Below are 13,014 nucleotides of genomic sequence, written 5' to 3' on the forward strand. Positions count from 1 at the left end.
CAGGATGTGGTAACCACTGGTAAATAATTGCCTTTTAATAGCAATCACTCTACACAGCTTTTAACTATCCACTGATTTCCAGTAAGTCACCAACCTTAAAGTAGTACACACATCAGTAACACTAATGCTCAGTAAACCTGCTTATTGATTTGTTTGTCCCATCTAGCAGCTCTGTCCTGTCCTGTCCCTTCTAAGAGACAGGCTCTTAGGCCAGTTTAACTCTTTAGCCAAACTGAATAATCTCTGGGACATCATTAAGGGAAATAGTTTCTGGGAACAGGGGCATTTATAGGAGACCAACTTGTAAGCAAGGAAGAGAGCCAGCTTTGCTGGGCATTACGGAAGGGGAAGGAGTCTGTAATGGAGCTGTTTCTCTTTCATATCTATAGGTGCCTCGTTCACACTGAAAAAGCTAATGTCCCCATTTTATTTTGTACATAGCGTCTATGGGGAAAGGCTTCCATGTGGCAGCATTGATCTTGACAGATGTTCTCTTTTGGGTAACCATGGGCCCTTAATGGAAAAAATACTGAGAGGTGCCAGGTGCCTGATTTCAATGGAGCAAATTAATTTTGGAATCGAATGTTTAGTATTAAGGCTTTATTTTGCATTGGTATGTTACTTATTAGATACTCGTATCCCTTATAAAACAGGGAATTTGAACCTGAATCAGTTAACACGCACGATTTGTGAAGTTGCCAAAAAAACACATGAAAAAGGGAGATTGTAATTATAGCTTATTCTTTAACTGTCATTCATTTCTCTTAATTTCTCATTTCTCATTGCTTTTACACACGGCACATAATCATTAGTCAGGCTCATGGGTGCCCAATGAACTGCGATAAAATGCACATAGGAAATATAAACAGTCAAGTCATTCAGCACTCATCCTTGAGCGCAACATGGTAGACAAGGTGCAAGCTGCAGAAAAGTCCCTTTCTGCTTCCACACTAGTGTAATAAAGCTTTTTATTCAGTGATAGGCTATGATTTACTCACTTTCCAACACTAATACTAGTTTCAGCTGGCACTGTGCCATGTACACTAACTATGGCTCATGGATTTGTCATCTTGCGCCAAATATCGTGTAATGAAAAAAACAGAAGTAAGACCTTGGGATATAAATCACATATTTATTTGGTCTATGATCTAATAACGGGAAGGAAGAATAGGGAGGTAATAAAGGGGAGGAAGGATGGATCTGTGGCTAAAACACAAGCCAGGGAGTCAGAAGATCCTCTTCTACAAATGTAATGTGTGACCATACTGTAGCATTCTGTGCCTTGGAACAGCACCCTGGAACCCTCATAGAATCATAGAATCATAGAATATCAGGGTTGGAAGGGACCCCAGAAGGTCATCTAGTCCAACCCCCTGCTCAAAGCAGGACCAATTCCCAATTAAATCATCCCAGCCAGGGCTTTGTCAAGCCTGACCTTAAAAACCTCTAAGGAAGGAGATTCTACCACCTCCCTAGGTAACGCATTCCAGTGTTTCACCACCCTCTTAGTGAAAAAGTTTTTCCTAATATCCAATCTAAACCTCCCCCACTGCAACTTGAGACCATTACTCCTCGTTCTGTCATCTCCTACCATTGAGAACAGTCTAGAGCCGTCCTCTTTGGAACCCCCTTTCAGGTAGTTGAAAGCAGCTATCAAATCCCCCCTCATTCTTCTCTTCTGCAGGCTAAACAATCCCAGCTCCCTCAGCCTCTCCTCATAACTCATGTGTTCCAGTCCCCTAATCATTTTTGTTGCCCTTCGCTGGACTCTCTCCAATTTATCCACATCCTTCTTGAAGTGTGGGGCCCAAAACTGGACACAGTACTCCAGATGAGGCCTCACCAATGTCGAATAGAGGGGAACGATCACGTCCCTCGATCTGCTCGCTATGCCCCTACTTATACATCCCAAAATGCCATTGGCCTTCTTGGCAACAAGGGCACACTGCTGACTCATATCCAGCTTCTCGTCCACTGTCACCCCTAGGTCCTTTTCCGCAGAACTGCTGCCTAGCCATTCGGTCCCTAGTCTGTAGCTGTGCATTAGGTTCTTCCGTCCTAAGTGCAGGACCCTGCACTTATCCTTATTGAACCTCATCAGATTTCTTTTGGCCCAATCCTCCAATTTGTCTAGGTCCTTCTGTATCCTACCCCTCCCCTCCAGCGTATCTACCACTCCTCCCAGTTTAGTATCATCCGCAAATTTGCTGAGAGTGCAATCCACACCATCCTCCAGATCATTTATGAAGATATTGAACAAAACCGGCCCCAGGACCGACCCTTGGGGCACTCCACTTGATACTGGCTGCCAACTAGACATGGAACCATTGATCACTACCCGTTGAGCCCGACAATCTAGCCAGCTTTCTACCCACCTTGTAGTGCATTCATCCAGCCCATACTTCCTTAACTTGCTGACAAGAATACTGTGGGAGACCGTGTCAAAAGCTTTGCTAAAGTCAAGAAACAATACATCCACTGCTTTCCCTTCATCCACAGAACCAGTAATCTCATCATAAAAGGCGATTAGATTAGTCAGGCATGACCTTCCCTTGGTGAATCCATGCTGGCTGTTCCTGATCACTTTCCTCTCATGCAAGTGCTTCAGGATTGATTCTTTGAGGACCTGCTCCATGATTTTTCCAGGGACTGAAGTGAGGCTGACTGGCCTGTAGTTCCCAGGATCCTCCTTCTTCCCTTTTTTAAAGATTGGCACTACATTAGCCTTTTTCCAGTCATCCGGGACTTCCCCGGTTCGCCACGAGTTTTCAAAGATAATGGCCAATGGCTCTGCAATCACAGCCGCCAGTTCCTTCAGCACTCTCGGATGCAACTCGTCCGGCCCCATGGACTTGTGCACGTCCAGCTTTTCTAAATAGTCCCTAACCACCTCTATCTCCACAGAGGGCTGGCCATCTCTTCCCCATTTTGTGATGCCCAGCGTAGCAGTCTGGGAGCTGACCTTGTTAGTGAAAACAGAGGCAAAAAAAGCATTGAGTACATTAGCTTTTTCCACATCCTCTGTCACTAGTTTGCCTCCCTCATTCAGTAAGGGGCCCACACATTCCTTGGCTTTCTTCTTGTTGCCAACATACCTGAAGAAACCCTTCTTGTTACTCTTGACATCTCTGGCTAGCTGCAGCTCCAGGTGCGATTTGGCCCTCCTGATAACATTCCTACATGCCCGAGCAATATTTTTATACTCTTCCCTGGTCATATGTCCAACCTTCCACTTCTTGTAAGCTTCTTTTTTATGTTTAAGATCCGCTAAGATTTCACCATTAAGCCAAGCTGGTCGCCTGCCATATTTACTATTCTTTCGACTCATCGGGATGGTTTGTCCCTGTAACCTCAACAGGGATTCCTTGAAATACAGCCAGCTCTCCTGGACTCCTTTCCCTTCAAGTTAGTCCCCCAGGGGATCCTGGCCATCCGTTCCCTGAGGGAGTCGAAGTCTGCTTTCCTGAAGTCCAGGGTCCGTATCGTGCTGCTTACCTTTCTTCCCTGTGTCAGGATCCTGAACTCAACCAACTCATGGTCACTGCCTCCCAGATTCCCATCCACTTTTGCTTCCCCCACTAATTCTACCCAGTTTGTGAGCAGCAGGTCAAGAAAAGCGCCCCCCCTAGTTGGCTCCTCTAGCACTTGCGCCAGGAAATTGTCCCCTACGCTTTCCAAAAACTTCCTGGATTGTCTATGCACCGCTGTATTGCTCTCCCAGCAGATATCAGGAAAATTAAAGTCACCCATGAGAATCAGGGCATGCGATCCAGTAGCTTCCGTGAGCTGCCGGAAGAAAGCCCCATCTACCTCATCCCCCTGGTCCGGTGGTCTATAGCAGACTCCCACCACTACATCACTCTTGTTGCACACACTTCTAAACTTAATCCAGAGACACTCAGGTTTTTCTGCAGTTTCGTACCGGAGCTCTGAGCAGTCATACTGCTCCCTTACATACAGTGCTACTCCCCCACCTTTTCTGCCCTGCCTGTCCTTCCTGAACAGTTTATAACCATCCATGACAGTACTCCAGTCATGTGAGTTATCCCACCAAGTCTCTGTTATTCCGATCACGTCATAGTTCTTTGACATCACCAGGACCTCCAGTTCTCCCTGCTTGTTTCCAAGGCTTTGTGCATTTGTATATAAGCACTTGAGATAACCTGTTGATCGCCCCTCATTCCCAGTATGAGGCAGGAGCCCTCCCCTCACAGACATTCCTGCCTGTGCTTCCTCCCGGTATCCCGCTTTCCCACTTACCTCAGGGCTTTGGTCTCCTTCCCCCGGTGAACCTAGTTTAAAGCCCTCCTCACTAGGTTAGCCAGCCTGCTCGCGAAGATGCTATTCACCGCTGTCATATTCATATTCATATTCACCGCTGTCATATAATTATGATATGTTTTGTACAAAGTATGCCTTGTGAGGTATCATTTAAAAAGTCTTGATCTGTTGAGCATTAATATCCTGATGGATTGTATGTGCTATCATTATGTGTGAAGTTTTGATATATGTGTATTACTGAAATAGGATGTGAGGTTGGGAACACCCAGAACCAGCCGTTCAGGCATAATAATGGAGCAGGCAGATGTGCCGATGGCCCATTAAAGAGAATTCACTATTCCAGGAACTGCATACAATGGAGACTTCTCAGAGATAGCATGTAGAAAATGGAGAATGCTTGCTCAATGGGGATGGATCCCAATCTCACAAGCAAAGATCTTTTCAGCAAGAAACTATAAAAGAGGGGAACTGACATCATCACTTGGCCCCACTCCACAACTCCTCACCTGGAAACACATCTGGAGGACAAAGGAACTGGAGAGAGTGGTCCTGGGCTGAAGGAGAGTTCCAACTTGTGTACTGAAGATCTGTAACCTGCTTATGCTATCTATCAGGGTGAGACACTGCTTGAGTCAAATCCTGTTTAGTTTATAGAACTTAGACTGAGAATTTATTTTATTTCTTAGGTAACCAACTTTGATCTCTATGTTTACTACTTATAATCACTCAAAATCTCTTTCTGCAGTTAATAAATCTGTTTTATATTTTACCTAAAACAGTTTGTACTGGTTGAAGTGCTTGAGGAATCAGCTTAGGTGACAAAGGCTGGGACATGTCCACTTTCCTTTGTAGAAGTGGTGAACTTAGGGCTTGTCTTCACTGCCGGCTAAATCAGTGCTGCTGCAATCAATGCGGTGTTGATTTAGTGGATCTGGTGAAGACATGATAAGTTGATGGCAGAGAGCTCTCCCATCGATTTCAGTATTCTACCTCAATGAGAGGTGGAAGCTATGTCAATGGGACAGTGTCTCCTGCCGACATAGCGTGGTGTAGACACTGTGTTAAGTCGATGTAAACTGCATTGACTTAAGTTACGTAAGCTACGTAACTTACATTGACTTACCCTCTAGTGTAGACAAGGCCTTAATGAATTTTACACTGGCCAGCCTTCTCATTAGTGCAAGATGGTAGAGTTCTGGGGTGCAAGGCTGGGGAGTTGTGTGGGAATTGGCTGCAGCCTTTCTATTGTTGGTTCATGAGTGGCTGGGAGAACATTCATGTAACTGATCTGGGTGTGTCCCTGCCTGTGGATGTCTGTGTAAGTGCAGGACCTGACAGAGGTTTGTGGCTTAGCAACAGCATCACAGTGTGAGAGGGAGCTCAGGTGGGTGGAACAGAGGGTTCAGCAGTCACACATACACTACCTTCTCTATGTTTCAGTTTCCCCTCTGTAAAATGGGGATGGTACTTTCCCTAGTTTGCAGGGATGTTGTGAAACACTCAGATGCTATGGTAATGAGTGCCATGGAAATGCCTATAAATAAAGTAGCCTAAATGCTTAAAATAGCAGACCGGAATTATAAGCATTAATGTTCCCTGCACCAACGTTGCTGAATTAGGCCCACTCCCTGAGGCTATGGGGATGGGAGGGACCATATAAGGACACAGACATACGTAGGTAGATTATATCTATTTGATCCTCATTCTTGTGAGGTAAGTAAGGATGATTATTCTCAGTTCACAGATGAGAAACAGAGGCTGTGATGTCAGATGCCTTTCCCAAAGCCATAAAGGGAGTCAGCATCAGACACAGAATTACAATGTAGGATTTCCTTTACATAGCGCATTAGATCGGCTTCTCTCCTTTGTAGTCTGTAATCCCCTGCCCTTCTCACCCCTTTCCCCATCCTTTTAAAAAACCTTTGGATTTATGATTCTTGAAAAGCTGATGATATTTATTCATTCTGTGAAAAACGCCATAAAATGAATGCTGTTTGGCTTTCGTATGTGCAAAGTCCTCTAGGAGACCTGCAGCCAGGTCCTGGCTGGATGATTGGGCAACCAGGTGTTTGCCCAGTTAGCTGGCCCCTTAAAGGCTCACAGAGCCAAACTGGTGGTGCAGAGTGGAGCTTTGACCTGATCTCCAATCACTCTGGCACTTCTGTCTCAGGACAGGGAGAATAAGTGGAACTAAGACCAAAGCTCCTGCCTCAAGCTGGACACTCTTCCCACCTACTTCTAAGTCGGCAGGGCAGTCAAGTGATGGCTGTGGCATCCCGTCCAGCCAAGTCTTAGGGGGTGCCCTCCTCCCTGCTTAAGGTGTATGAGTTGGTGAAAAGACTCCTGTGATGCCCCCTCCAGATCTGGGCATGAGGAGCCTCCTTCGTCCACCCCACCCCATCACACTCACTCCAGGTCTGAAGAAAGTTAGTGAAGGTGGCAGGCACCAGAGAGAGAAGTGAGACACAGGATTAATGCAGCCATCCCAGAGTCTTGCAAATAAGAACATTATACTACATCATCAGGCATTATATATGTCACACACACAGAGTATTATTTGGGGGGCTGCTCAACCTATTTGCCAACGCTGCCAGAGTCCGTCTCCCACCATCTTTAGATATTAAAAATACAGTGTGCAGACTGACTGCAATTTTCTCTTTAAAAATGATTTCCAAATAGAATAATGTGATTTCATAGGGGCTGATGCTACAGCTGCTCTTCTGCTCGTGGAACTCCATTTAAAGTCAATGGGAGTTCTGTGCATGGAGCAACTACAGTGTTGGACCTATACACCATATATTTACTTGTGGCTGCCATTCCTCTTCCTGGTATATTTTTTTTTTTTGCTTTCACAGTTTACTGCTTAGAGCAAGAGACACATTTGAGCTTCTAATTATACCGAAAGGCTTTCAATCATTCTCCAGAGACCAAGTACAAGCAATGGCATTTGGTCTCATCTCATTCTCAAGAGTCATCCCTTGCTCTGTCTGCTTTTGCATTTTTTTACAAATTTTCAGACTAATACTTTTGCCCAAATTCTTCCTTAAAACCCCAGGATTAGCAATTATAATTCCAATGATTTCAGGATTTAATATATAAATAATCTGGGACCTGAGATCCATATTTCCCAGACCACTGGGATTGCACTCCTTACATGTGTGCTCTGGCCAGTCTTAACCATGTGCTTGTGAATATAAGATACATGTAAAGAGTAACTGACTAATTACCTTTTATTCAATACTCAGACAAGTACATTCACCTGAAAAAACAAAACAAAAAACCCCAACAACAACAAAAGAAAAGCACACCTGTCCAATTAGTTTGAATATTAACATTTAAGAGACATACCTGGTCCGTTAAACATCAGAGATTTCACTCAGTTTAATAAAATCACTAGAAACGGTAGGTCATAGGTATTAGAATGATGTTCACTCTGTAATATGGTAACACCCTGTTAACTAGAGAGATCTGGTTAACTATATTGCTGTATATAATGCCTCTCTAAACAAAAGCTCACTTCTGTATTGATACAAGGCAAGGATTTATAAATCTGTTAATACTTCCTAAATAAATAGTTTTTTAAAAAAAAGCACCTGCCTAAAGACTTGATTCTGCAAAACCTTACATGTGTAACTTTACTTTACTCACATAAGTATTCCCATTAAATTCACTTATTCATAGGCATAAATATTTGTAGGATCAGGACGTTAGAATGTACAATATGCAAGATAGAAATATAATCTTCGGCATCTCATAAATGCTGGTAGCAAGCTTACTAGTAGTAAAAACACTACCTCAACCTAATTATCTCATATTCCTGATGATAAAGCCCCAACATTTGCAGCCTCCATAGCTCTAACGGATGTTAGAGCACAGGAAAAGATGGAGAAAGGGACAGATCTCAATTTCTATATTCTACTATTTAGAACAATCAGGTTGTTTACTTTGATAAACCTTCCTACAACACCACGTATTATGTCACCACTTATAGAATAATAACACCAGATAGCATTTTTGGTACAGAAGGTCTCTGAACACAACTATTGCTCTGTGATACTGGAATTTTGAAGGGAAATGCTACAAGAATGGCATGGTTGTGGAATAGTATTTACATTACATGTAAGGCTAAGATTTTATTACGGGTATTTTTAGTAATAAATATAACTTTATTTATTACTAAAGTCACGGATGGGACATGGGCAATAAACAATAAATCATGGGAGTCCAAGCCCCACTGTGTGGGGCTGAAACAGGAGCCCTGCCACCCGGGGCTGAAGCTGGAGCCTGCCACCCAGGGCTGACAGCCTGAACCCCGCCGCGTGGGTCTGAAGTCGCGGAGGTCATGTAAAATCACAGAATCTGTGACCTCCATGACCAACTCATAGCCTTAATTATATGCAATCTATAATCATCTGGAACACAATATGAAGAATACAAGGAAACCCAAACATTTTCCCTTGCAGTTGAAGAAAATGCTGTTTTTCAACTGGACTAAAGGTGGGAAAAAATGCTTGATTTTTAAAAAGTATTTTGGTGCCATAAATATTGGAGACCTTGTTAAAGAACAGCCCCCTACCATACACACACATAGAGGTTATCCCTGTAATGCTGCCAAGGTCAGTGCCTGAATGGGTGATTTGCCAAGTAAGTGCCAGTTGTGTAATGTATACTGTAGCAGGCATGGAAGCAGATTTCACATTCACACCCGCATTCTGAATTGGCATTCTTTGCCTCTTTTGTACCAGTATTGACACTCTTTCCCATTCTGTGCTCTCTCTTTTCACTTGCATGCCCTCACTCGTCACACATAAGCTGAATGTTTCATTGTTTGCTAGAAACTAGAGTTGCTGAATATGGATTTCATGGAAGTTGCACAAGAGACAAACTACAAAATTTCTATGTCCAAAGGAATATTACCAAGGGCGCAATGCTTCAACAAGGCCTTTAATATATTTTTTTAATCCTAGATCAATGCACTTGCATATCTTATAAAAAGGAGTAAAACATCTCTTTACTCATGAGGTACTTTCCTCCTTTTTCTTCAACTACTTCTGTCTTTTTCTTCTTGCATCTAATTTTTTCTTCACCCTTTCCCCCCTCCCCTGACTCTTTAATTCATGATTTTTTTCCCTTTAGTGTCTCAAATTTCCATGCTGTTTTATGTCAATACTTTCATACTTTCCTGATCTTTGCATATACTTTTCAACTAGGCCTCTCTCTGGTCTTGACACGGGCATACACAAACTTACCTGCATTTTGCAAACATCTGTCTCCATGTTACAACAGAAGACTCTTAAGAGGGTGCACACAAGTGTTAGTAGGTGCTCAGGTTTTTGCAACTGTGTAGTTCAAATGCAGATCTGTGTTAGCCCACTGCAGAGGGCTAGAAATATGGGAAGTCTCTGAGAGTAAAACTGTACCTTTGTCCTATTTGACTGAGCTGAGGAGTAAGGTTCCTGTTATGTTCACAGCTTACACACAGAAAAAATAGGTAAAAACATAAATACTCCTGCTGGAATGTTGGAACATAACACAGCTGTATCTCTTAGAACTCAGAATGATAACACACACGAACTCAAAAACACAGAGAGACAAAGCAGGCTGTTACCTAAGGCAGAGGCATGCCCGGATTGAGGGATTCACCCTCAAATGAACTGCACTCGCTAAACAGTGGGTAGGGTTGCCAAGGCCCAGTGGAGATGGGAGTGGAGAGGTGGAGGGAGGAGATATTTGTGCCTGGTGGTGTGGGCTTTGCCAAAGGGTCCTAGACACCATTTGACCCTCTCCTCTGTGTAATGAAAGAGCTGAGAACGACTCAACTGAGAGTCTTTTATTGTGGCTCGCTAGAGCAGAAATCACTGATAACCAGGTCTCAGCATTAGACCTGTGATGAGACAGTGTCTCTGGGGAAAGAAACTGCCTAGCCTGCATTAGCAGTGAGGCTCCCCTACTCACAGGTGCCGACTTTTAATTGTGCTGGAGGGTGCTCGACCCCTGGCTCCACCCCAGCCTCTGCCTCCACTCCACCCCTTCCCCCAAGGCCCCACCCCAAATCTTCATTCCCCAGCTCCACCCTCACCCCAGCTCTTCCCACCCAGTTCTGCCCCCTCCCCAGAGCCCGCTGTGTCCTCGCTCCTCCCCCCTCCCTCCCAGCCTCCTCCTGAAACAGCTGTTCATGGCGGGCAGGAGGCACGGGGAGGGAGGAGGAGGTGCTGATCCATGGGGCCTGTTGGTGGGCAGGAGGTGCCCGGGGGAGGGGAGGAGCTCAGCACCCACCATTTTTTCCCCGTGGGTGCTCCAGCCCCAGAGCAGTCACAGAGTCGGTGCCTGTGCCCCCACCAGCAGCTGAAATCACTTAGAGCTGTGTGAAGTGGCAGGGCCTCAAGACATCCTCAAGAGAGAGCAGCCCCCGGTGGAGTGAATGATGGCAGATGGGCAGCGATGCAGCATAAATGGTGCAGCGGCAGCAGCTGAGGCATTGCTCAACGTCTTCTTCGCCCCGGGGTGGGAGGTAAACTCATGTGAATGCAACTCTGGGCTGCCACTGACAAAGGACAACTGTGAGTGTTGTGGAGGGAGATGCGAGTGGTGTGTTAAAGGGACAGTTGTTTGTCAGACTTTCACACCACAAGGTGAGAGACTGAGCAAAAGGACACTGCCCAATGTACTCCGAGGTGGGTATTTTGCTCATGGTCATATGTTTTTGAATCATGCTCGTGGTGTTTTCCCAGTTTAATGCCAGGTTCCTTTCCCCTTTTATTAGAAGTGTTCTTTTCCATACACAGACCCAGTGCTTGCGAGATGAGAAGTATTGCCTCTTAGAGGTGGTGGTGTTCCTGGGTGGTGGCTTGAGCCAGTGCTGTGTTGTATTGTCATAAGGAACCCCTTGATGTTGAACCTGGCCCCTGGTTGCTGCAACTCCACCTGGCAGAAGAGCTACACAGATATCATACAGTCCACATTTAACCACAGACTTCATTTTATCTTATTATTTCCAAAACTTAGATTACTCCATGTAATTTTCATGCTTCTCTAACCTTCCTAGTGCCTAGTTTCACATAACAGGTAGTTTAAAAAATAAAAATAAAAGTAAATTATAGTAATTTTCCTGTTCGTAATTTTTTTAAACAACATGAGGTAATAAAACCCAACCAATAAAGTGTCTGGAAATGAAGAGTTAAGTAAATCAAACAGTTACCCACGGCCACACAATCCTTCGTCTTGCCACTCTTGACTTGTCTGGACTCCATTGAAACACACTCCTATCTTTTAAATACATACTTAAATGCATTGCCTAAATGAGGGACTGGTGATAGAGCAATTCGGCAAACAATTTGACCACTGCTTAATGGGGAACTGGGCCTTATTTTATAAATTCATGGCCCTGCCAGTGGCCAATTAAAAATAATAATAAATTGATTTAATATCCATCTATAAGTCCTGCTTTTTTAGATTCCATGCCATCGTTTTCTTGGAGCTGAGGTGAAATACGTTCTGAGTAATTCCCATCTTATCCATGCTTCCTTTCCCCTAACTACATAACTGTGCACATTCAGTCTCTGGACCAGATTCTTACATGTTGTTTGTCTCTTTGTGCAACTCTTCCATTGGAATCTGATTGCATAATCTGGCTTCATCTCATCTCAGTGTAGGAAGTTTCTGCAATGATATAAATTCCATGTTCCTGCACCACCTCTCCTCCCTGGTAGCAGCACACAGGGCATGGCCAGGACCTAGAAAGAATAGGTTCCCTATGCTGCCATTTTGGCTTTCAGGGACAGTTAACATCTGACATGGATCGCAGCAGTTTGAAATCTGCTCTAATTTATGATGAAAGACCCTCAGAGCATGCAGCTGGCTCTAGATCAGGATGTAGTAACCTGCATGAAACTTGGACGGAGAGAGACTGTCCCCTTCAGGGTAGTAAGGACTAGTGGTCAGCCAGCACCTGTTCCATGGTGTGTCCCTTTAGGCTCTGGGAGTTTGTGAGCAGATGAAGTTCTAGGGGAGGCAGAGCTAGGTGTTGCAAGAGAGGAAGATAGTCCCAGAGGAACACTCAAGGCTTGGTGAAAATCCAAGCTACTGTTGCTCTAAAGGCCTGGGACCAGGGGCCCTAGAAAGAGCTCTACCATTCTACCAACCATACAACACAAGCTCTGGGAATAAGGCTGTATATATTCTTTCTCTTCCCTCAGTGCAAGACAGACAGTTGCAGGGTAAGGACTGCTGTGGAGCTCTCTCAGGCCATGATGGAAAGGGAAAGAATTACAGTAACTCCTCACTTAACGTTGTAGTTATGGTCCCGAAAAATGCAACTTTAAGTGAAACGATGGGGGCAGTACAGCTGTGCCATAAGAGCTGCCGGCATGGGGCCACCCAGTGGCCCCACATTCTGCTCCTCCTATGTCTTTCTGGTACACCGTATCAGCTATAAATATCTTGCTGGTATGGCGTACCGGACCATACCGCCCTACTTGCACTGCTGCACAGGCCCTAAGGAAGGAGGGCTGGGCAACCCCCTGAATCCAAGGGGATTAACTACAGGTCAGAGAGCCTTTATTTCAAGTTTATTTTGACTTAATAAAGTAGAGCTCCAGCAGAGGATTTTTGTCTTTATCTTTACCTCTCTCAGGTGCTTGGCTGGCTGGTTCTTGCTCACATGCTCAGGATCTAACTGGTTGCTATCTGTGGGGCTAGGAAGGAATTTTTGCCCAGATCAGATTAGCAGTGACC

Source organism: Caretta caretta, chromosome 1 (genome assembly GCF_965140235.1).
Source record: "Caretta caretta isolate rCarCar2 chromosome 1, rCarCar1.hap1, whole genome shotgun sequence".
Lineage (NCBI taxonomy): Eukaryota > Metazoa > Chordata > Testudines > Cheloniidae > Caretta > Caretta caretta.